Raw genomic sequence first — 21,985 nt, 5'->3', positions numbered from 1 at the left:
GAATTCCACAGTAATGTACCTGCCATTGTGTTTGGTCCTAACTGTAATCCCTCGTTATCAGATCTCAAAATGATATTTTGTCCCACTTCCTTTAAGCTGTTAGCACTTTAAGCTGAGAATTCATTCAAATCTCACTTTATATATTTTCTTGAAGATCTCATTTCTTTACTCATGTGTTCAATCAGCGTGTTTTGAATGGCTTGTCAGCTCACCGTCAATGTCTCAATTTCTTTGGTTATTTTTCCCTTGAGGGAGAATGTCATAAATCATAAAGGAAAATTAAATGATTCCAATATTTTAACCAATTGGTATTTATTTATTCAATTGGAATAGACAATAAATTTTAGAGCAAGTTTTTGAAAGGCTGAAACATTAGGATTCCATGCTCTGTGTATTTTTAAAAAAATATCTAAGTGATTGTTTCAATCAAAATCTATAAAAAAAATCTAAAATTATTTCTTCTTATTATGCACAATTAAATGAACATATCTTCAATTTAACCTATTTAAAGAAGCACAATATAAATATTTCTGACGAAAAATTCCATACTAGGACAAACCCTTGTTATCCTATAAGACAGCTCAAGAATGTTGCCTAATTAAGAAATATCAACCTCCCAGGGAAGTCACTAGTGTGAAGCTAAAGTGCTCACCACTGGGGTCTCTTCTGCTTTAATATTTTGGCTGAAGATGTAGACGGCATGTATATCTCTTCTGCACCTGACTTGAGACAGGGAGGGCTCTCAGGAATCCCAGGCATGCAGGTTGAAACAACCAGTATCAGCTAGGAGGCTGTGACTACAAGCTGCAAGATGATGGTTGGGGGTAGCCAAAGACTGTCACTAATGAATTGCCTACAGAAAGCCCCCGTGACAAGGGCTTTGTTAAAAGTGTCCTTCATCGGGGCTAAGGGGGTGGTGGGGGAGAGAGAGAGAAAGAGAGAGATATGCAGTTTCCAGGAGAAAATTTCAATTAAGGCAGGGAGTGTGGTGAAGCTGGGGCGTGGAGGCACCAGTCAGGAACTGGCAGGGAGAGAGAGGACTTGGCTGGAGAAGGCATTTGGGGATTAGCTGAATGAGAGCATGAAGAGAATGCTCGATCAAGTTAAGAAATCCCAAGGCAAGATCAGAGCATCACTGCTGCATAGAACAAAGGGTCAAGGGCTCTGATTATAGGAAGTCCCCTCTGGAAGTCCTTTTGGAGGCAGCCAGCCCTCTTCAGATTGGATACAAAGCTGCACTCAGACACAATATTAGCTTTTCCTTGAGTGTCTATATTAGTCCCTTCTCACGCTGCTAATAGACATTCCCGAGACTGGATAATTTATGAAGGAAAGAGGTTTAATTGACTCACAGTTTCATATGGCTGAGGAGGCCTCACAATCAATCATGGCAGAAGGCAAAGGAAGAGCAAAGTCACATCTTACATGGTGGCAGGCAAGAAAGGGCATGTACAGGGGACCTCCCCTTTATCAATCCATCAGATCACGTGAGATGTATTCACTATCACAAGGACAGTTTGGGAAAAACCCGCCCCCATGATTACATTACCTCCCACTGGGTCCCTTCCACAACACATGGGAATTTTGGGAGCTACAATTCAAGATGAGATTTGGGTGGGGACACAGCGAAACCATATCAATGTCCCACAAAATTCTCTTCCAAATGGTTTTTGTGGTCAAATTAGTTTGGAAAATACTGCATACCCTACCATCTCTTGGAGTTTTTACAGTGATACATATTTACAGTGAGTTTTTAGTTAAAGGCTCAGAAGACTGATTAGCTTTAGTTACTCCAGTGTATTAATCAGGAGAGGACAGGTTATGCTGTAATAACAAACATCCCTCAAATGTCACTGCCTTCAAATAACAAGGCTTTATTTCTTATTTATGTTCCATGCCCACCAAGGATTAGCTGAGGTTCTGTTCCTTGTCATCACAGGACTCAACGCTGAAGGGGCAGTCACCATGTAGAACACTGCAAGTTGCTGTAACAGAGGGAAAAGAGAATGTGGTAAAACATGCACTTGCTCTTAAAGCTTCTACCCAAAAATGATATGTACCCATTCTGCTCATGTTCTGTCAACCAAAGCAAATCATGTGGCTACACGTGGCAGGAATGCAGTTTTGAACTAAATATGATGAAAGATTTTCTGAAAATTTGAATAAAGCCCCTCTTCTGACTATGGCTCACAAGGCCCTACAGGGTTTGGCCCCAATTTGCTGCTTCAATCAAATTTCATGCCATTCTTTCTTACCTCTCTGAGTTCTAGGCATGCTCACCGTTCTAAGAGTGCTTAAAACACACCAGGCTCTTTTCAGCCACATGGCCTTTGCACTTTATGTTTCTTCTGCCTGGAATTTTCTCATTTAGCTTTTGTATTGTTAGCTCCATTTTGTTCTGGGCTCAGCTTCAACATCGCCTCCACATGGAGGCCTTCTTTGACTGCTCACTCTAAATTAACATCCACAACTCATCACTTATTTTCTCTCATAGTGCCCACCTATTTTAGTTGTATCGTGAATCACCACTTGTAATTACTTCGTTTATTTATTTATTAATTATCTGACTTTTTCATCCAAATATAAGTCCCATGTGGGCAGAAAACTTTTCTATCATGTTCATCCTAAATCTCTAGCACCTTGTACATATTAGGTGCTCAATATATGTCTGCTGAATGAATAATATGTTCTTTTATGGTTATTTTTTATTACAGACAATTTCAAGCAAGAGTAGAGAGAATAGTATAATTAACCCTGATGTTCCCATTGCTGAGTCTCAGCAATTTGCAACTCATGGCCAATCTCATTTCATCTCAGTTCCCACCCTCTTCTAGCCTCCTGAACTATTTTGAAGCAATCCAAGACATTATATCACTTCATCTACAAATATGTATCTCTAAAAGATAAGGGTTCTTGTAAAAAATAATGATAATACAATGATTGCACCTTAAAATATTAACGATATGAATACTTACAGCTGTACACAGATGACACAAGCTGCCTCACTAAGAAACGAGAGCCTATTTGACTGACGAATATTTACTGAACCTTTACTATATGCCAGACACCATTTTCACAGTGATATATACAGGTAAGGTCCCTCTAGTGATGTTCTGGGGAAGGGGCAACAATCAAAAATAGGAGATAAGGCCTCCTTCCCCACAGTGTTCCACCAACACTGTGTCCAAGGCAGTCTGCAGAAAGGATTCTGCAGAAAGGATTTCTGCTTTGCTGGGGGACTGGTCCTACTTACGGATTCTTGCTTTAATGATATTTTTACTTTCCTATGAACCAATTCCTCATTTACATCTCAAAATATTTATATGAAAAGCATTTCCTCTTATTTTTCTTTGCAGGAAGTAACCTGGATTTTTCTGACTTCTCCATGCCTTACTTCTTATATTTACCAAACAGGCCACTAAGGTGGCCAAGGTAAGTGGCTAGGGCTGCCCCTAGTCCATATGCTGTCTCTGCGTGAATTAGAAAAAGGCACGGCTTGCTCCAGACAGAGCAGCCCTGTATCAGGGTGCATGGCTTGGTATGCAGACTACAGAGCTGGATTTCAGACCCTCCTTCCCCATCGACCAGTCACCCACCCTCATGTGGTAAACAACCTCTACAACGGTACATGGCTGACCTGCAGGGGGCTATCTGATCAAGGTGTTTTCCTGACTGCTTTAGTTCTATGCAACTTATGTTGCCTGCCCCCAGACACAAGTGATTCAGTAAAACCACTACAATGCAAAGGTGAGAAATGGCATGTGATTTGTGACAGATATCTGCTACTCATTTGTCAAAATCCACTGTGTGTGAGAAACAGTTAGTGGGACAGTAGTGTTATGAATATAAAGCATGGTATTTTACAAAGAGCCTGATTCTACTGACAGCCAACTATTTGAATTATTTCATAAAAGTGTGGTATGCCTGTCTCGTTCTGATGCATTTCTAAAAAATGATACATAGGCAATAAATCCAAGGCTTATGAATCCACTTCCTGTCAAGAAGTATATGTCATTATAATGTCTGTTGTCATGGAAATAGTTGGGATTTTTCAGACATATGAAGGAACCTAAGTAGGTTGAAAATGTGTAGATGTGTCACACTCATTCTGTCCCCTAAATTAAATTTTTTTTCCAAATGGGGGAAAAATCCATCACAAGAATAAAAAATCCAAAAACATGTTGGAATAGCACACTTTCAGTTTGAGAAAGCTAGGGTTTTCTCCCCTCCCTTCGAACAAGCAAACAAAAACCAAAAAGTGGTAGTTCTACGTATCCAAAAAGCTAGCTGAAGTTCTGGACTCTTGTTTACCTTGGTATAGAATCTTTATGTCAGGAGGCTGGATGAATGCTACATGTCATCTTGCTCTCTGCAGGGATGAACAATTTGGTGATGTGCTGTCCAATGTGGCAGCCACTAGCCACACATGGCTATTGAGCACATGAAATGTGACAGCTAATCCTAACTGAGATGTGTGGCGAGAGTAAAACAAATGCTGGATTTCAAAGGCTTAGTACGAAGAAAAGAATGTAAAATAGGTCATCAATAATTTATCAATATTGATTACATGTTGAAATGATACTATTTTAGATCTATTGGGTTAAAGAAAATATGTCACTAAGATTAATTTTATTTGTTCCTTTTTACCTTTTATAACATGATTATTTGAAAATTTTGAATTCTCCATGTGGCTCACATCATATATTTCTTTTTGGACAGTGCTGATATAGATATAAGCAGCACCAGCATGATATGGAAGTGTCTGGCCAACTGTAACAACCAAAAACTCATCCATTCTTGTGCATGTTTTATCTGTTTGGCAGCCAGTTAGATTGCTGGCCTGGTTTTTTTCTGGGTAGACACAGGCAAAGAGAAAGGCATTGTGGAGATGAGGTGGGTTTTGTAGCGGCATACTCACTTGGTGACTTGGGGCAAACATCAATGAAACTGTCCAGACCTCCACTCATGGTGGTGCAATTGTCCCTATGGGCTCTCTTATTCTCTGCAGAGCATATCACATTATCTAAGACAGTCAAGCATTGGAGAGAATTGTAAGATTCTGTCATTACATGGTAATGTCTGCAAAATGCATATATATTTTTTGTTTTATATGAAATTTTTGGACAGGAAAAGAATGAACTGAAGTCAAATGAATTTGGAAAAGCTGGCAAACTTTTCAGAGTCCTGATTAGTATATTTCATTGCAAATCCATTTCTTTCCCCATACCATCTGAGACAGTCCAGATTTCTTTTTTCAGGGCCTATAAGGTGCGAATCTTTTAAAGAAGAAAAAAACAGGCAAGCACAGTGGCTCACACCTGTAATCCCAGCACTTTGGGAGGCTGAAGTGAGAGGATCACTCGAGCCCAGGGGTTTGAGACCAACCTAGGCAACATGGCAAGATCCCGCCTCTACAAAAAATTTAAAAAATTTAGCCGGGTATGGTGGTTCATGTGTATAGTCCCAGCTACTCGGGAGGCTGAGATGGGAGCATCACTTGAGCCTGGGAAGTCAAGGCTGCAGTGAGCTGTGATTGTGCAACTGCACTCCAGCCTGAATGACAGAGGGAAAATTTGTCTAAAAAAAAACCCTGAAAAAAACCCGCCACTGAGATTCCTGGGTAATACCCATGTGTATATGGACTCGGTTACTGTGCCACATTACAGCAATTGCTAAATGCCCCTTGCATGGTGGGTGCTTTATTTATATAAACTCTTTTCTTATTATGTTCTTGCAAGGTAAGTATTTTCATTCATTCCGTTTTAAAAATAAAGAAACTGTGGTTCAAATGCTAATGCAATTTGCCCAAGGTCTTAAAGCTTTTAAGTAGCAAGTAGACTGGGAGGATTTGAAAACTGGTCTGCCTGGCTCCAAAGTCTAAGTTCTTTCCCTTGGAACTCATTGTCTCCTTTTCAAACATGCAGCAAGAAGTGCTTCAGAGCCACACAATTCTACGCGTACACTGAAAGTGCAGGCCTGCTCTAAGGGTTGGGTTTTATTCTAGATTCTGAGAGGTCCTCAAAGTGGGAGAGTCAGCTGCCAAGGATTAAAGGGCAAGGAGGAATTCAATGAAGGCTAGGAGTAAAGGAATAAGAATAGGACTACAAGCCAAAACAGCAAGCTCTTTATCACTGTCCTGGAGACCCCGGGGGGATCATTTAATTCCTCTGCACCTCACTGCCTCTACCTGAAAAACTGAGATGATATTTAGCCACTTGACCTCCTTTGTAGGGTTGTAATGAGAAACATATTAGATACTATATGGAAAGCACTTTGTACATTCTAAGCTCTATATATAAAGTATTATTAAACTAAAATTTCACATCTTCCCTATTTTTAATATGGGGTGATTGTTGGTTCATCTTAAGTACATAGTAGTCAATTGAATAAAGAAAGCTTATTTGTTTGTGTACATCTCAAAGAGAACAAACGTAAGTTTCATCAGCTAGAATGGTTATGAGAGACAATGAGTTTTAAACTTAGTAGTGGTAATACTAAAAACTCAATGGCCAGAAACTAATTTCTATGGCCAGAAGGAGCATAAAGTCACTTGGTCCATACCTGGAAATGTTCTTATTCATAAAATATAAGACCTATTTGAATTAAACCACACAATTTTACTGTGGATATAAAATCATACTTGAATGAATCATGGACACATAGGATGTTCTTGGATGGAAAGACTTAATATTACATACAATAATAATGATTCTACCCAGATTAATTGATATCTTCAACACAATCCCAATCAAAATTCCCATGAGACATTATTGATAATTTAATACAATAATTTAAAATTTTATGTGGAAAAGTAAATGAGTAAAAATAAGATAATTCTGAAAAAAAGGAGAGTAATAAGTGGAAGATTGGCCTTCAGGGAAGATTCCTATCTTCCTTTCTTGGCCCCAAGTCTTCCTCTTCCCCTGTATCTGCATCTTTTATCATGTGACTTTGTAGTTCTTCTGAAGGCCCCTTAACCTTGGGCTTAGCCATGTGTGACTTCCCATGGCCAATGGAATGCCAACAGGAGTGATGTGAGTCAGCTCTGAGTCTAAGCCTTATGAGGCCCCACAGGTTTCCACGCGTTCTCTCTCTCCTCTGCCGTTGATCTGTGGAGAATCCATCCTGGCTAGCCTGTCGGTTAAAGGAAGTGACAGATGTGGAACAGAGCCACCTCAGATGACTCATAGATCTGCAGTGGCAAGCCCACCTCCCCAGTCATTGCAGCCTGAGGCAGACCCACCTAGATGAGTTGCATCCCAGTCCCTCTGCAGATGTCTGAGTGCTAGTAAATGATTGTTGTAAGCCACTGAGCTTTGGTGTGGTTTGTAATGCAGCTATAGCTAACTGATTGGCATGGCCCCACCACACTTGAAAAGTATTGCTATAGTATAGTCAGTGTGAGGCAGAGACAGCATTCAAATCTGGGTCTGTTATACTCCAAAGCCCACACCTTCCTTTCCTGAGGAAGTGAATTTTAGGTTTGTGTCAAAGGGTATGATATGATCATTGTTCACTCTCTGCAGGTCATTCCTAATATTGTTTAGGAATGAAATCCGAAGACCTACTTTGTCATGTGACCTGTGATACAAATGCCCTTGTTGAGAAAGGGGAATAGATGCAAAATCGATTCATGTGCTCCAACCTTCCAAGACCGTAAGTGGTTGATTTCCCTTATTAGATATTCAGTCCACGGCATATGGGACAAAATGAATCTTCTTTGTCATGAAACTCCTACTCCCTTCTTTCCACAGTGGACAGAAAATATGCCCCTAAAACCCGCCTCCTTAGATGGCATCTTTTCCTGATGGTATTTTGGAAGCTGTGAACCTGCTCGGGAAGGATAATGTACAATATCTCAGGCAATAATTCATGAGTTATATGGGCAGAGCTTTTTAGTTTGAAAAGAAAAAAAAAGGCTTCTATGTTAACGTTTGACACAAACTGCAAGAATCTTTCAGGAAGACTCCATTGTCAACTTCTCAACAACTGGTAATGACTCTTGGCTCCCACACTACACATTTCTGTGGCTGCGAAGCAGTATTTCAGCTTCTTTCAGTATCTCATAAAAATCACAGCTAATAAACTCCAATCGGCACCTGAAGGAAGGGGTGCTTGCTTCTGACTGTAATATATTGGGCTCCGCAGCACTTCAAAGGCGAGGCAGATCCTCCTGTCTACCTTGCCCCAGTTTCTATCCCTGAGTAAAGATTAACCATGTGTGCTCTGGGAAAATCTGGTCTGAGTTTGCTTTAAAGGCTTTCGTATCCCTTTAAATCAGCTGTTCAATTCGACAGCCCACTAACATAGTCTCCCTTTTCAGTAGGGAGAGGGCGTGTTCTTGGTTTCCATTGGATCCTTTCATTTCCTGCGTCCTCTCCTATGCACCCGTGCTTCCAATTTGTTCTTTGCAGAAGACGAAGCATGTATACCCATGAGAGAAGCCCGATCATTTTAAAGTTTAATGACAAGACAAAACTCAATTCGAGATTTATTGGGTGCCTGGCTCCTGACACTTGAAAAACAGTTTGCTCTTAGCTAAGGTTTGGTGTCAGATGCACAGTCTCAAGGTCACGTGACATAAATTTTTATGGAACTTCAACTGAAAAAATGTTTTCTGTGTGCCCAGAGCCCTCCTCCCTGAACCTTTAATTGTTACTGTGCCTTTATATTGGGATCACAAAGTTTGGGTTCTCAGAAAACACTTTGTGAGGATGCACAGGCTATCTTTTAAAAATACGCTGTTTTAAAATATCAGTTTCTTCTTTCACCACGTCTCAGAAATATTCAGAGCGTTGCTGAATCCTGGCAAAATGAGAGAGAGTAATACTTACTGACAGTAAAATTAGATGAAAAATGCTATGTCACAGTGTGGTGGTGGTGGCATTACTTAGTGATTTAGGGGTAAAGTTCCCCAAGTTTGAATCGTGTTTCTCATTACTCTCAAGAGAAGACATAATTCTCAGGCTTGCTTCAACATGCTTTCAAAGAGATAAAAGAAACAAATGTAGACCTCATGAGAACATGTCCAGTCATACCTAGTTATTATTTTAGATAAAAGAAACAAATGTAGACCTCATGAGAACATGTCCAGTCATACCTAGTTATTATTTTTAAGGCAAAATATACCTCTTATTCCTCTAATGAGATATTGACAACAAGCCTATAGGGATATAAATATTCCAGACTTACTGAATCCATCAATCAACTATCCAGGAGATAGTTCCCCCCCCCACCACATTTTAACATCTCTGAAATCAGGATACATCCTGATCTGGTGGATGGTACCTTAGTATTGTCATCAGCCAGGCAGTGGGCATTGTCTGCGCATGTGCAAACTTGAGCTGAAAACTTTCAGTGTCTCCTTCAGGTAAAAATCTGGAAAACACAAGCATCAAAACTTGGAGAATGGGCATCAGTGGCTTGGAAGAAAATCTCAGAGATGACAGTGGAGCACGTCTCTATGAAAGGCTGTATCATCAGGTTTTTTTTTTCTGACATAGAGGATGATGCATTGTGGAAAGATTTTGAGTTAGATTAATTCAGAAGCCTCAGCCTCAGACCTTTTAATGTATGTTCTAGAGTAGTATATGGAAAAAAACCCCATATTGCTAAAGTCAAAATGAGCTCATTCAATAAAGAGAAAACACAAACATCAAAACTTGGAGAATGGGCTCCAGCCTATGGGTACTACTGGCATAGTTCCAACCTGTGGCTCAGTGGCCAACAGATAGTAGGATTCTCCTTCTATGGCTTTGTCATTGCATGTGTGGCGGCCTGAGTCATTGGATGTGGGTGCTGAACCCATTAGTCTGACACATTTATTTGCCACTTTGTCAGGTATTTTACCCTTTCTGGTCAAATTTCATTTCTTGAAATATTTCAGTTCAAATGAGTCTTCTGTGAAGAGAGAGAGTTTAAGGCCACCTGTGAGTGATAGGATTTTTCACAGCCTCAGTGTCCAGAGCAGAACTGCTAACCTACAAGTGTGTGAAAATGTCCTTCAAGTGTCAAAAAGCTGTCACAGGGTTCTGGAAGAGGAGGAGAAATCCTAAGCTTGTTCTGAAATAATTAGGTGCAAAATAAATCAGGAGCTTAGGAGAAATAATGTACACAAATTAGCAAAAAGCAGGAGACTAAGTTATGAAAAGAAAAAAGAAGAGCTACAAGAATTCATACGTCCTTGTCCAGAACTGTGTAGAAATGTGATAGCTGGCATCTTGATGGATAAGTCTTTTCACTTCTCAAATCCTCAATTTTCTTATCTGCAAAATGGGGTATGCCTACTTCATTAGGTGACTGGAACGATTGAAATGCTTTCAAAATGCTTATGTACAATCAAACCTATCACATTGAAATAACTAAATGTGCTCAGGATGCTATATGACTCAATAATCTCTGAACATACCTGTCTAATGGATGTTCACAATGACTTTAAATCATGAAGTAAGAATTAAATATGTTCTAAATTTTTTTTAAAAGGGAGATGTAGGCTGTATTTTAGAAAGATTTCCATTAAAATGCTTATATATATTTTGGAACTGATCAGTATATTTCAGTTATTTTGGATAATTTACATACATGGACAGCCTCATCCTCAACTATGCTGGATAAATGGGGCATGGTGGTAAAGGCATAGTCTAAGAACTTCAAATCAGACATTGGGAGAATTCAGTGCTATGACTCAGATAGAGACCTTGTGAGGCATGTGGCCCCAAAAGGGGCTTTGAAGCTGAGCGTTTTATTTTCTTGATATCCATATAAACACAGTAAACAAGACTATTTTAACTATAAATTCTAGCAGATACTGAAAATGAAAATGTGAGAAGCAGAGCTCCATAATGGGTACCCCTCTTAAGGCTGCCTTATTGACTCCAAAAAACAGTGATTCCCACCTGCTGTTATTGGCATATAGGAAACTCATGTGTAATTGTGCATTTCCAAAAGTGGCTGAGAAAAAATGGTAGATAGAATGTGGGAATACACTAAATAAATAGTAAAAGCCCTGTATGACCCTGCTTTTAGCATATTTCTCTGCTTCTCTCTCATTTGCATTATTTATTAAAATCACCTAAACTGATATTTATGTAAGTCATCCTGCCCTGCATCATTCTCCAATGTGAATGCTGCAAATTTTCTGGTTAGATAAGGAGACCACTCCATATCTAGGGGTCCCTAATGCTGAATACATTTCCAATCTTTGAAACTTAGGCAAGTTTTCTTGCTCTAAAACAAACTGCTCTGTCCTAGACAGTATTTCCAATTTAAAGGCATATGACTAGACTTTCAAAGAGCAAAGGGTGAAGAGTATGTTTTACAATTTTTCTTGGGAGCCTTCCTAGGGCTTCCTCCTAAGAAAATTTCAGGAAAGGAATTTGTTCTAGACCTGTGCCACTGGCCACTGTGGCTTATTACTTGAAATGTGGCCAGTCCAAATTGAGATGTGCTGTAAGTATAAAATACACACCAGCTTTGAAAGCTTAGTAAAAAAAAGTATCTCACTAAAATTTTTTATATTAATTACACGTGGAAATTAAAATATTTGGGGTTAAATGAAGTACATTATTAAAGTTAATTTCACCTGATACCTGCTTTTTAAAAATGAGGCTACTAGAAAATGTGCAATTGCATATGAGGCTCACAGTTGTGGCTTGTATATTCCTATTGGACAGATAGAGCATAACAAGGTTGGTTCACCCTGGCCTGGTTCCCTGATTCAAGTCCGTTTAGGACTAACAACCTCAGAGTGGGAACTGGGAGATACTGGTTCTAATCTAGGCTCTGCCACTGACCATGTGAATCTCCCCTGAGCCTCAGAACCTGTGTCTGTGGTTTAGGGGCAATGAGACACCCTTGACACACCTTACAGGTTGACTGTGAAGATCAAATGAAATTATGTTGGTATTATCTAAAATGCTCTGAACAGAAAATATTTATTGGAAGTTTCTCTGAGGCTTCCTGTCATTCTATTCCCGACTTCAAGGGAACATATCTTACATTACATATTACCTGGGAACATCATATTCCATCCACAGCCTGTACTTACTGTGTGATTCTATATGGCAGATATTGTGCTGAGGACTTGATAAATGTTAGTTCATTCATTCCATATATCCAACCTGTGAGACTGACACTATTATTAATGAGCATCAGAAGAGTGTGGTGATTAAGATCAGGTGCTCTGGAGCCAGACTATTTGGATGCATAACTGAGAGCCACCACTTAATAGCTGTATGACATTGGGCAAGCTATTTAAACTAAGCCACAGGTTCCTCATCAGTACAAAGCAGGGAAAATAATAAGACCGCATCAGTTAAGGTAATGGTAGATGCTGCAACAAGAAAAAACCAGATGGGCATGATGACTCACACACAATGGAAAACTTGCACATATAAAGTAAAAACTGGGCATTCCAGGCAGGGCTTCAGGAATGCAAGCTTCTTTATGTTTCCTTAGAATGACTTTCAAAGTGACTGAGCTTGTCTGCATTAAGTTGGAAGAGGAAAGAACATAGATGATGATGTATGGAAGGAACCTGAGGCTCAGAGAGACAGAATGACTTGTCCTAAGTCATACAACTAGGCAGCAGTGGCTCAGGTGCACACTCATGTCTGTCTGATTCTGGAGCCCATACTGTCTACACAGTTCATAAGATGTGCAGGAAAACAAGCCTAATCACATAAGCATATTTCACACCTCCATTTGCAATATGCCTGCTAACAGTTTATTGGCCAAAGCAAGTCACATGGCCAACTTCACCATCAACAGGGATGTATTCTCTGCTTCTAGTGGTAGGAACTACAAAGACACACAGAAAAGGGCATGAATTCACTTAGGGGTGAAGAATTGGAGCTGTGAAGAATTAGAGCTGTGAAGAAATCTACTACAGTTGGTGAGTGACCGAGTGAGAATCAGAACTCACAGCCCGTCACTCCCAGCTATTAGGGAGCCCAACTCACTGCGCACATAGCTAAGTACTACCAGAAATGGATACAAAGTTGGCTGCTTGCCTTAGACTCTGCATCCAAGAAGATGGAAAAGGAATTGCCCAGTATCTCCACTGGCTTTATCCTAGAGAGTGGAACCATCTTTACTTTTTCTCACTGCCGGCCCCCTACTTCTATTTGGAACTTTACAAACCCTTCATTAGCTTAAAGAAACAGCTCCTAAGACAGAGAAACAAAAACGATTTATAAACAGAACTGTGGACCTCAGCTGGGAGTCAAGAGCTGTGGGTTCTGATTCTCACTCATTCACTCATCACCCGTAGTAGATTTCTTCATAGCTCCAATTCTTCACCCCTCCGTGCATTCATGCCCTTTTCCATGTGTCTTTGTAGTTCCTACCACTAGAAGCAGAGAATACATCCCTGTGGATGTTGGAGTTGGCCATGTGACTTGCTTTGGCCAATAAACTGTTACCAGACATACTGCAAATGGAGGTGTGAAATATGCTTATGTGATTAGGTTTGTTCTGCACATCTTACATTCTCCATGAGGAAAAAAAAGCAACAACACTCTGACTAGCCTAGCCCCCTGGTCTAAGGGATGAGAAACACATGGAAAAGACCAGAAATCAACCAGCGGCTTGGTACTGAGCCCACTTGAGTCTGGTCTAAATCAATCAATTCCTAGCCAGAGAAGAGTGAATGTTTTCAGACACTGAGGTTTGGGGTAGTTTGTTACACACATCGTTTCGGTTATAGCTAACTGATGTACCAAATATGAGTACCTTCAGCAAATCATCTCTCCTCTCTGGAACTCAGTTTTCTTCTCTATTCAAGGAAGGCATTGAACAATGTACTATAAAGCCTCTTCCTTCTGTCCTAAAGACAAGGGCAACATACCTTGCCATGTTTTTTTTCCCCCAAGGGTTTGTATAGTAGGGGAGGAATCCATATGCAGGAACAGAAGTGAGGCTCTTAAGTGAATATCCTTTAAACATGATAGTTAAACAATTATCTTATTAGCATTTAGAGCTACGCCGTATTAATTCATTTTATATTTTAATGCATAGAAACAGATTTCGTTAGCTTTCAAATATCAAAAACCTGCTGTTCTAGTCCCTTCCCTATAGCCAGAAGGGGCTGGTTCTCTGGCCCTTCTGGCAGTTCAGAAGGTAGGGCCCAGAGGCTGCTGAGATGGCAGCAGGTGTCCACCATTCAGTCTCCAGCCTGGAGAAGATAGAAGTCTAACTTCAGAGGTGTTAGAGAGAGCCAGTCAGTCGTCAAAAAAGGTCATGTCCATCTGCCTCCTTTCCAATGGTGCTTATGTTAGAGTGGGTTCCGAGGAGATATACAGCCATGGAGTTTTACATATGTGCCTTATAAATATGGCCATTGATTCCTCAGAACTGGCAGTGATTGTGGTGGCAGATTTATTGTATGTGCCACAGGTCAAGGTTCATAGGTTACTTTCCAAATATCCTTTTCAGGTGTCTGAGAATTCTTATAAAAATATACATTAAGGCACAGGGTACTTTGAGGAATGTTAGTTTATTACTTGCCCCACTTGCAGCCTAAACGAAAATAAGATACATATTCTCTCTGGGGTAGCCAGATCCTCATGTGCCCCGATGAAGTTTTTGGCACTGAATGCCAAGAGCCAAATGGGCTGGAACTCTATCTTGACTGGAGTTGGACGCACCTGACATTCTGTACCCGACATATATCTTCTGACACTTACTTGTGTAGCAAAATAAATTGAATCTATTCATCCCTCCACTTTCTGGAAAAGAATGGCTTCTTCTTGCATATGCTCAGAAAAGTATGTACAAGGAGATACTGTAACCTTATTTTGACAGGTAAATGATTAGAAATGACTGGCATGTCCACCAACTGAGGACTAGTTAAATAAAGTAGCTTCTGAGGTGGTATAGGGTAGTACTTTATACGAAAGTATCTGGAGTCAAGGGCCTGAACTTGAATCCCAGTCATGTTGATTACTTACTTGGATACTGGGCAAGTTATGTAACTTCCCTATAGTTCAGTTCCTCATGTGTAAAATGGGGATGATATATCTCTATAAAAATGTTTAGAGTTAGTAGGAACTAAACGAGTCAACATATATAAGACACTTAGAACAATGCCTGGCACATAGTAAGCATATAGATATATGGTAGCTATTGTTTTAAATATTATTTAAAAGGATGAAGCAGACTTATATACTCTATTGAAATGGAATAATTACCCCCAAACTTAATGGCTTACAACAACAACCATCCTTTATTATTTCTGATGATTCTGAGGGTTGACCGGGCTCAGCTGGGCTATTCTTCTGCCCCAGATACTGTCAGCTGGAGCTGAAGTCATCTGAAGGCTCAACTGAGCTGGAACATACAAAATGACTCCCTCACATGACTGGCTGTTGGTGCTGGCTGGGGTTATTGTTTAGAGCACCTTGGATCCCTTCTCCCTACACCTTGGGATTCTCACAGCATAGCATCTGGGTTCCAAGAGGGAATATCCCAAGCATGTGTAGATGGAAGTTGCAAATCTCAGAAAGTTCCTCCTTGGAAGTTACACTGAGTCACTTCTGTCATATATTATTTGTCAAAGCATGTCACATGCAGGCCTAGATTCAAGAGGAGAGGAAATAGACTTCAACTGTTAATGGCAGTAATGGCAAATAATTTGCAGCCATCTTTATTACATATTATTAAACAGAGGGAAAAAAGTGCAGAAGGGGTGGATACCTTACCATTTATGTAACAAGGAAGTTCTTATATGAATATACATACATACATATATCTATAATAACACATATAAAACAATACATATAACAAAAATATGTATGTAAATAAACAAGTATATGTATGTGCACTGCATAGAATCAATATCTTCAAAAACATGAGGATCTGGTAACAGGGAGAGGGACTGGGAGACTGAAATAGAAGATTGACTCAATTTTCACTGTATGCCACCTTGCATTGTTTGAATTTTTTCACTATGTCCACATTTTGTTTATTCAAATGAATAAATAAAAATGTAAGGAATTAGCAATAATAGTAAAGTTTCAGCACTTCTAGTATGAGGAGAAATCATTTCTGGAAAAAGCAACTCCGTGAAAGAAACTTTTCCATTCTCCTGACAGTTATCAATATTAAATAGCTTTGGAGAACTTTAAGTTGTCCTCACTGACCACAGAGGTCCCACTGTCCCCCCAACCCTGACACACATACACTACTGGCATGTTTTTTTTTTTTTTAAACTTCTAAAGTAGTTCTTGTGTCTGTCATGTTCTCCTAAGAATCAGGTTGCTGGATAATTGGAAAACATTTTTAGATTCCTATTTAAAAATCATCATTTATCTGTGACTAGCATAACATCTCATTTATGTTTAAAATAAAAGAGAGCAGAAGTACTCCCTGAATAGGGAATTCGTTAATACGGTATCATATTTGAATAGCAACATAGCTGTGGATTTTAGCATCATTGTTTGGTCGCTGTGGTTTTGTGCTATTTCCCTGTGGTATTAGATAGTTGCAGGGAGGCTTAAATTTCTTCTTTTACAAAGAAGGAGCAAAAACAGAAAGTAAAGACACACATTCCCGTTCATCTCTTGTGCAGCAGTAAGAGAAGACAGAAAGTCATTCCAAGGCAGGGGATGAGAAGGTTCTGTCTCTTCTGCCTCTGCTTGTTGTGTGAGACCCTCTCATTCTGAGAGCTGGCTAGTGGGGCCCCTGAGGTTGGAGAGAGATGATTCCAGGCTCCGCAACTTATGTGCTTCTTGTTATTGCTATGTTTAGACTTTCATTCTGAGATTTTGCTGGTTCATAACATAATCTATTGCATTTCATTTTTAAGAGTCTTATTCTAACTTCATGGATTTGGCAAGTGTCCCAGATTTTTCACTTTCATTCTGAATTTTTAAAATATTCATTTTCACCTCCACTTGTGACCCCATTTAGCATGATCGTTTGAAGAAAGGCCAGCCAGACTGTGCATGAGTGAATTTCAAGCATGAATAAATCAAGCAAGAGCCAAAGTGCTAGCCAAAGAGAATTTGAGAGATCACAGTCACTTCTCCGTTCCCCTTTGCCCCTAAAAGGGAATTTTAGGGGACATTATAAATAATCAGCTTGTCTATAATCATCAGCATCATCATCCTGGGCCCACAGATAATGTGATACAGTTGTACTTACTTATTCGTAACATTTTGAAGCTGAAAGGGGTCTTAAAGATTATAATGAAGAAACACAAGTTCAGAGAAGTTAAGGAACACGCCCAGAGTCACACGGGCAGTTAGTGAAATGTTCCAGGTTTTGCAACTCCTAATCCGTTGCTCCTTTTCTGTAATACTAATATTACAGTTAGTATGGTAGAGTGAGATGTCACCTTTGCCTCTCTCATGGTTACGATACAATGAAACACACCAGGAATTTCTGTGCTATTAGACCACTGGACAGGGCTGGGATGCATATTGGGAGGTAAAGTTTCTCTATCCAAGCTTCAACAAAAACCACTCTGCTTATGTCCTTAGTATTTGTGCTTCTGGATAAGATTTCATTGGAACAAAGGGTTCTATGACTAAAGCATTTGGAAACCACATCAATTTCAATCCCAGTTTAATGCAGGGTATAGGCTTATTAGAACATGTACAAAGCATACATAGAAAGCTCCCTAGCACACTCTAAATAAATCAGATTTGTAACTGGATGCATTGTGGACCCAGTTAGGATTCTGAGTGAAGTGAGCAAGCCCTTCTCAGCGCTCTCTAAGTTCTGATGTCCTTTTTCTTCTTCCATCTAGTTGAATGGTTTCCAGCTGGGGGCAACTTCCCCCCTGGCCCAGGGGACATTTGGCAATGTCTGGGGACATTCTTGGTCATGACAACTGGGGAGGGGGTGTTACTGACATCTAGTGGGTAGAGACCAGGGGTTCTGCTAAACATCCTACAATGCACAGGAACAGCCCTCACGACAAAGAAGTATCTGCCCCCAATGTCACTAGTGTCTAGGGTGAGAGAGCCTGCTCTAGTTGAACCCTATGTATGAGTCAGGGAGAGCCCAAAGCCTGCTGCTTCTCTTTGCTGTTTTCCTGGACTCCATCAGCCCTTGGTGCTTGGAGATTTTATGGTTTCTAATTCCCCAATTTTGGAGTCAATTGAATAATTGTCTTACTTGCTCATAATTTTTTCAAGCCACAGTTAGTCTTAGCTGCTCAACTGGGTTATTAGTGTATTGTAAGAAGAGTGGATGTTTTATGAATATACTTGTTCTGGGGGCCTTATAAGCACCTAATCTTGGCTAAACATAAAGGAAGTGCTTTTCTGGGGAAGATGTGAAAAGGAAAAGTTCAGAATGCCCAGATGACCAGGGTAGCAGCTTAAGCAAAAAACAAACAAAACAAAACTCAAAAACCCAACCAACCAACAAACAAACAACAATCAGGGATCACTAATAAAGAAAGTCAGTAAATTTTTTTAGCTGGTGTGAGGGTGATGACAAAGATAGTAGTAAAAGGCAAAAAGATATGGGGAAGAGGTAGGGGCAAAATGGAAGGGAACTTTGAAACCCACAGAGGAGTAAATTCTAGAACATATGGGTAAAAGGGAGCCTCTGAAGATTTCATTCATTTATTCAGGGATGCTTTCTTTGATGCCACAGTCAGGGAAAACCTCTCAGAGGATGTGGCATTTGAGTATTGAGGTTTCTGTAGAAGAATGTGACTTTATCAGCGTGCTTAGTGACTTCATGATACCTCACCTATTCCCCTCCTCCCTGCAGAGCCATAAGTTTGGGAAAAATTGAGATTCTGTTAGAATCTCTTTTCTCTCCCTCAGAGAAGCAGCTGGTGAGAAGCCTGAGAGGAGAAAGGTGAAAAGAGAACAAACAAGTTTCTTTTCCCCATCACACCCCTGGGGCCTAGCATGTGGTTCGAAGACTCTCTAAGAGTAAAGACTGTCACCATATCTGTGGTGGAACCAGCATCCTACCCAGAGTTGGCTGGAAATCCTGGCGCTCTCCCAGAGATGTATTGTAGATTATTCTAGAAGTCGCTACACAACATTTGCCTGGGACACTTAAGCAAAGCAGCTCCTACTTTAGGTCATAACATTTTTCACATGCTTTCTGGGTTGTTGTTTAAAAAAAGGCATCCAAATAGGATTTTCTGTTTTCAAATCAATGCCCACTGAACTCCACTATTACAAACTGGTGTTGGCCTAAAAGTGTGGCAATTTGGTTGAGAAACTGTTTTCAGTTTGTAACTTCCATGAATAGATGATAAATTTCCAGTTGTAAAAATGCTGGAAACATTAGAGAAATGTTTTCAAACTCTGCTTCTCAATCAAGCCACTGATTTAAATGAAAAAAAAAAAAAAAAATTCCCCTGTACGCCAAAAAAGCATACTTCAGATGTCCCTGTCAACTGTGAGACAGTTGCTTTCCCATGAAGACCCGCCATATGGACAGTATGAGAAATCGCAAATTAAAATAAATTGTTATTCAGAGAGAGGCTTTCATTTGAGCCAAGACTCCCAACTTTACATCTTGCAGCCTTTGCCACACAATTAGGAGGTCCAGTTGGGTTGTTTAAAATGTTTGTAATATTTAACTCCCCAACTGCAGCAAGCTTTGTTGTAATCTCTCTTCTACACCGTAGTAGCCCTGTAGCCAGAGTGAGAGAAAACAGGAGCCCTGGGCCCCCTCTTCCTGCCTCCTGCTTCCCCTTCCTCCACTCTGGCTTCTGGGCCTCAGATGCTAGGCTGGGCTGCTAAGCCCTGGAGGATTAAGCCCTCACTTTAAAATGCTGTGCTGGCTTAGGCTAAGGCCTAGTGGGAGACAGAGGGAGAAATCGCCTGGGTGGAACCCTTGGTTCAGATTTTGTGGTCACTGTGACCTGCAGGGAAGTTGTTTCAGCCACTGTGGATTTTGACCAGGAAGACAGACTGGCCTTGGTTTGGCAGAATTTGGCATCAGGAAGGAGGACATTATATTCTCCCCTCTCTTGCTGCTCAATGCTAATAGGCCAAGCTTGCTCTTTGGGGGTTTTCTGCTTGAGTTCTGCACCTCTGATGGTTTGTGGTCATTAGAGATGGAGACAGGAGACAAGCAAGCTGAGGAAAGGGTTAAAGCCAATTCTATTAGTCTCCTAGGCCTGCTGTAATAAAGCATCACAAACTGGGTGGCTTCAAACAACAGAAATGTATTCTCTCCCAGTTCTGGAGGCCAGAAGTCCGAAACCAAGGTTTCCCATCAAGGTGTGTGTCCATCCTGCTACGGCCATGCTATATGACTTGGAGTTCCCTAAAACACCAGGCTGTTTCATACCCCTATGACTTTGTACATGCCATTCTATCTGACTGTTATTTCTATTTGAGAAAACTTGACTCATTATTTCACGAAATGTTACCTCCTCTGGGAATCCACTCCTGATCATCCCAGGAATAGGACCTCCCATTCGAGGGCTGTGCTCCCTTGAAAGCCCTAGGGATGATACTGTCTTGTCTCTTTCAGCTTCTAGCAGCCCGAGGCATTTCTTGGCTTTGTGGCAACATAACTCTAACTTCTGCTTCTGTCTTTAGTTGTCTGTCTTTCCTCTGTCTGTGACCAAATTTTCCTCTTCATATAAGGATCCCCGTTGTATTAGTCCATTTTCATATTGCTAGAAAGAACTACCTGAGACTGGGTAATATATGAAGAAAAGAGATTTAATTGACTCACAGTTCCGCAGGCTGTATAGGAAGCACGGCTAGGAGGCCTCAGAAAACTTACAATCATGGTGGAAGGCAAAGGAGAAGCAGGTACAGTCTTCACATGGTGGAGCAGGAGAGAGAGAGAGTGAAAGAGGAAGTGCCAAACACTTTCAAACGGCCAGGGTCTCTTGAGAACTCACTCACTATCACGAGAACAGCAAGGGGAAATCCGTCCCCATGATCCAATCACCTCCCACCAGGTCCCTCCCCCAACAATGGGCATTACAATTTGACATGAGATTTGGGTGGGGACACAGAGCCAAAGCATATCACAAGTCATCTTGGATGAAAGTTCATGCTACTTTTGGAGGAACACAATTCAACCCACAACACCACTAAGGGAAGGGAGGTTTTTTTCCAGTGAAGATACTCCACTCTTAACACATGCTCAGGGCCTTGGTGCATATGGCGCCTGGGTCAGGGACTTATTTCCCAATACAAGAGAGGCCCATACCAAGTCTTTCCTGTGAGATGTGAGGAAACAGCTGACTAGCACAGGCCCAGATTGCAATTTCCAAGATCAGCCTTTGCTGAAATTCTTGCTGCAGTCACAAATTCAAGGGTGCTTGGGACAATAGCCTCTTGCTTTTGGGATCTTAACTCTTAAATCCTCCAGCTCCTGGAGGTTTAACCAGACCTGTAGTGTTATTTTAACTGTGTCACTTGTGATTGAATGCAGTTTATGTGCGGCCTTGATGTCCGATCAGCAGCAGGATTAAGAGGGCTTTGGGGCTTCCCTAATTTATATCTGGTTCAAAAGGCAGAAGGATTCTAGTTGCCTTTCTGCCATTTTTCCAGTGGTCATCCTCTCTTGTCCTTCCTCTCCCGGCTGGCTGGAGCAACCACATAAATATTCTGAGCTGCTCTCCTGTCTGTGGAGCTCACCACACTATGAGCAAAGGGGCATGTGGCTATGAGAGGGTGGGGAGTTCCCCAATGTCATAAAAGTCCATAAAGAAGAATTCTTGGTCAAAATCTTCTCTTTATTTCAGCAGCCCTGGCAATCTTTCTCTGCTACTGTTTTTTCATGTTGCACCAAATTTTTACCTTGGGGCAGGCGAGAGAGGGAGGGAGTGGGAATTGTGGCCTAGGATTTGGAGATAAAAATGGGTTGTTGTTCCACCTCTGGAAGATTTCCTTACTCCAGTGGTTTCTTTCCTATTTTTTCACAACAAAGAAAAGAGAGGAAAATACCCCCAGGCTAAGCAAACCCTTGTTCCATTGCAGTGCCTGTGGGAGGCAGCAATATTTTTCCTGTCAGTGTTTTGTTGTCTGCCTTTCAGAAATTC

General features: G+C 40.7%; 1 long non-coding RNA gene across 1 annotated transcript; it reads right to left on the bottom strand.

The window, feature by feature from the left end:
- Window positions 1–1,336: 1,336 nt before the first annotated feature.
- LOC129475129 (uncharacterized) lies at window positions 1,337–20,783 on the bottom strand. The gene is made up of 4 exons (XR_010119559.1): window positions 20,665–20,783; window positions 9,289–9,378; window positions 4,919–5,023; window positions 1,337–1,985 (listed from the first exon to the last, which is right to left on the bottom strand). It is a non-coding gene; the product is annotated as an uncharacterized lncRNA (long non-coding RNA).
- Between the last annotated feature and the right edge of the window lie 1,202 nt (window positions 20,784–21,985).

Source organism: Symphalangus syndactylus, chromosome X, assembly GCF_028878055.3.
Source record: "Symphalangus syndactylus isolate Jambi chromosome X, NHGRI_mSymSyn1-v2.1_pri, whole genome shotgun sequence".
Taxonomy (NCBI): Eukaryota; Metazoa; Chordata; class Mammalia; order Primates; family Hylobatidae; genus Symphalangus; species Symphalangus syndactylus.
Note: the sequence above shows the minus strand (reverse complement) of the source record. Positions and strands in the feature narration are given on the sequence as shown.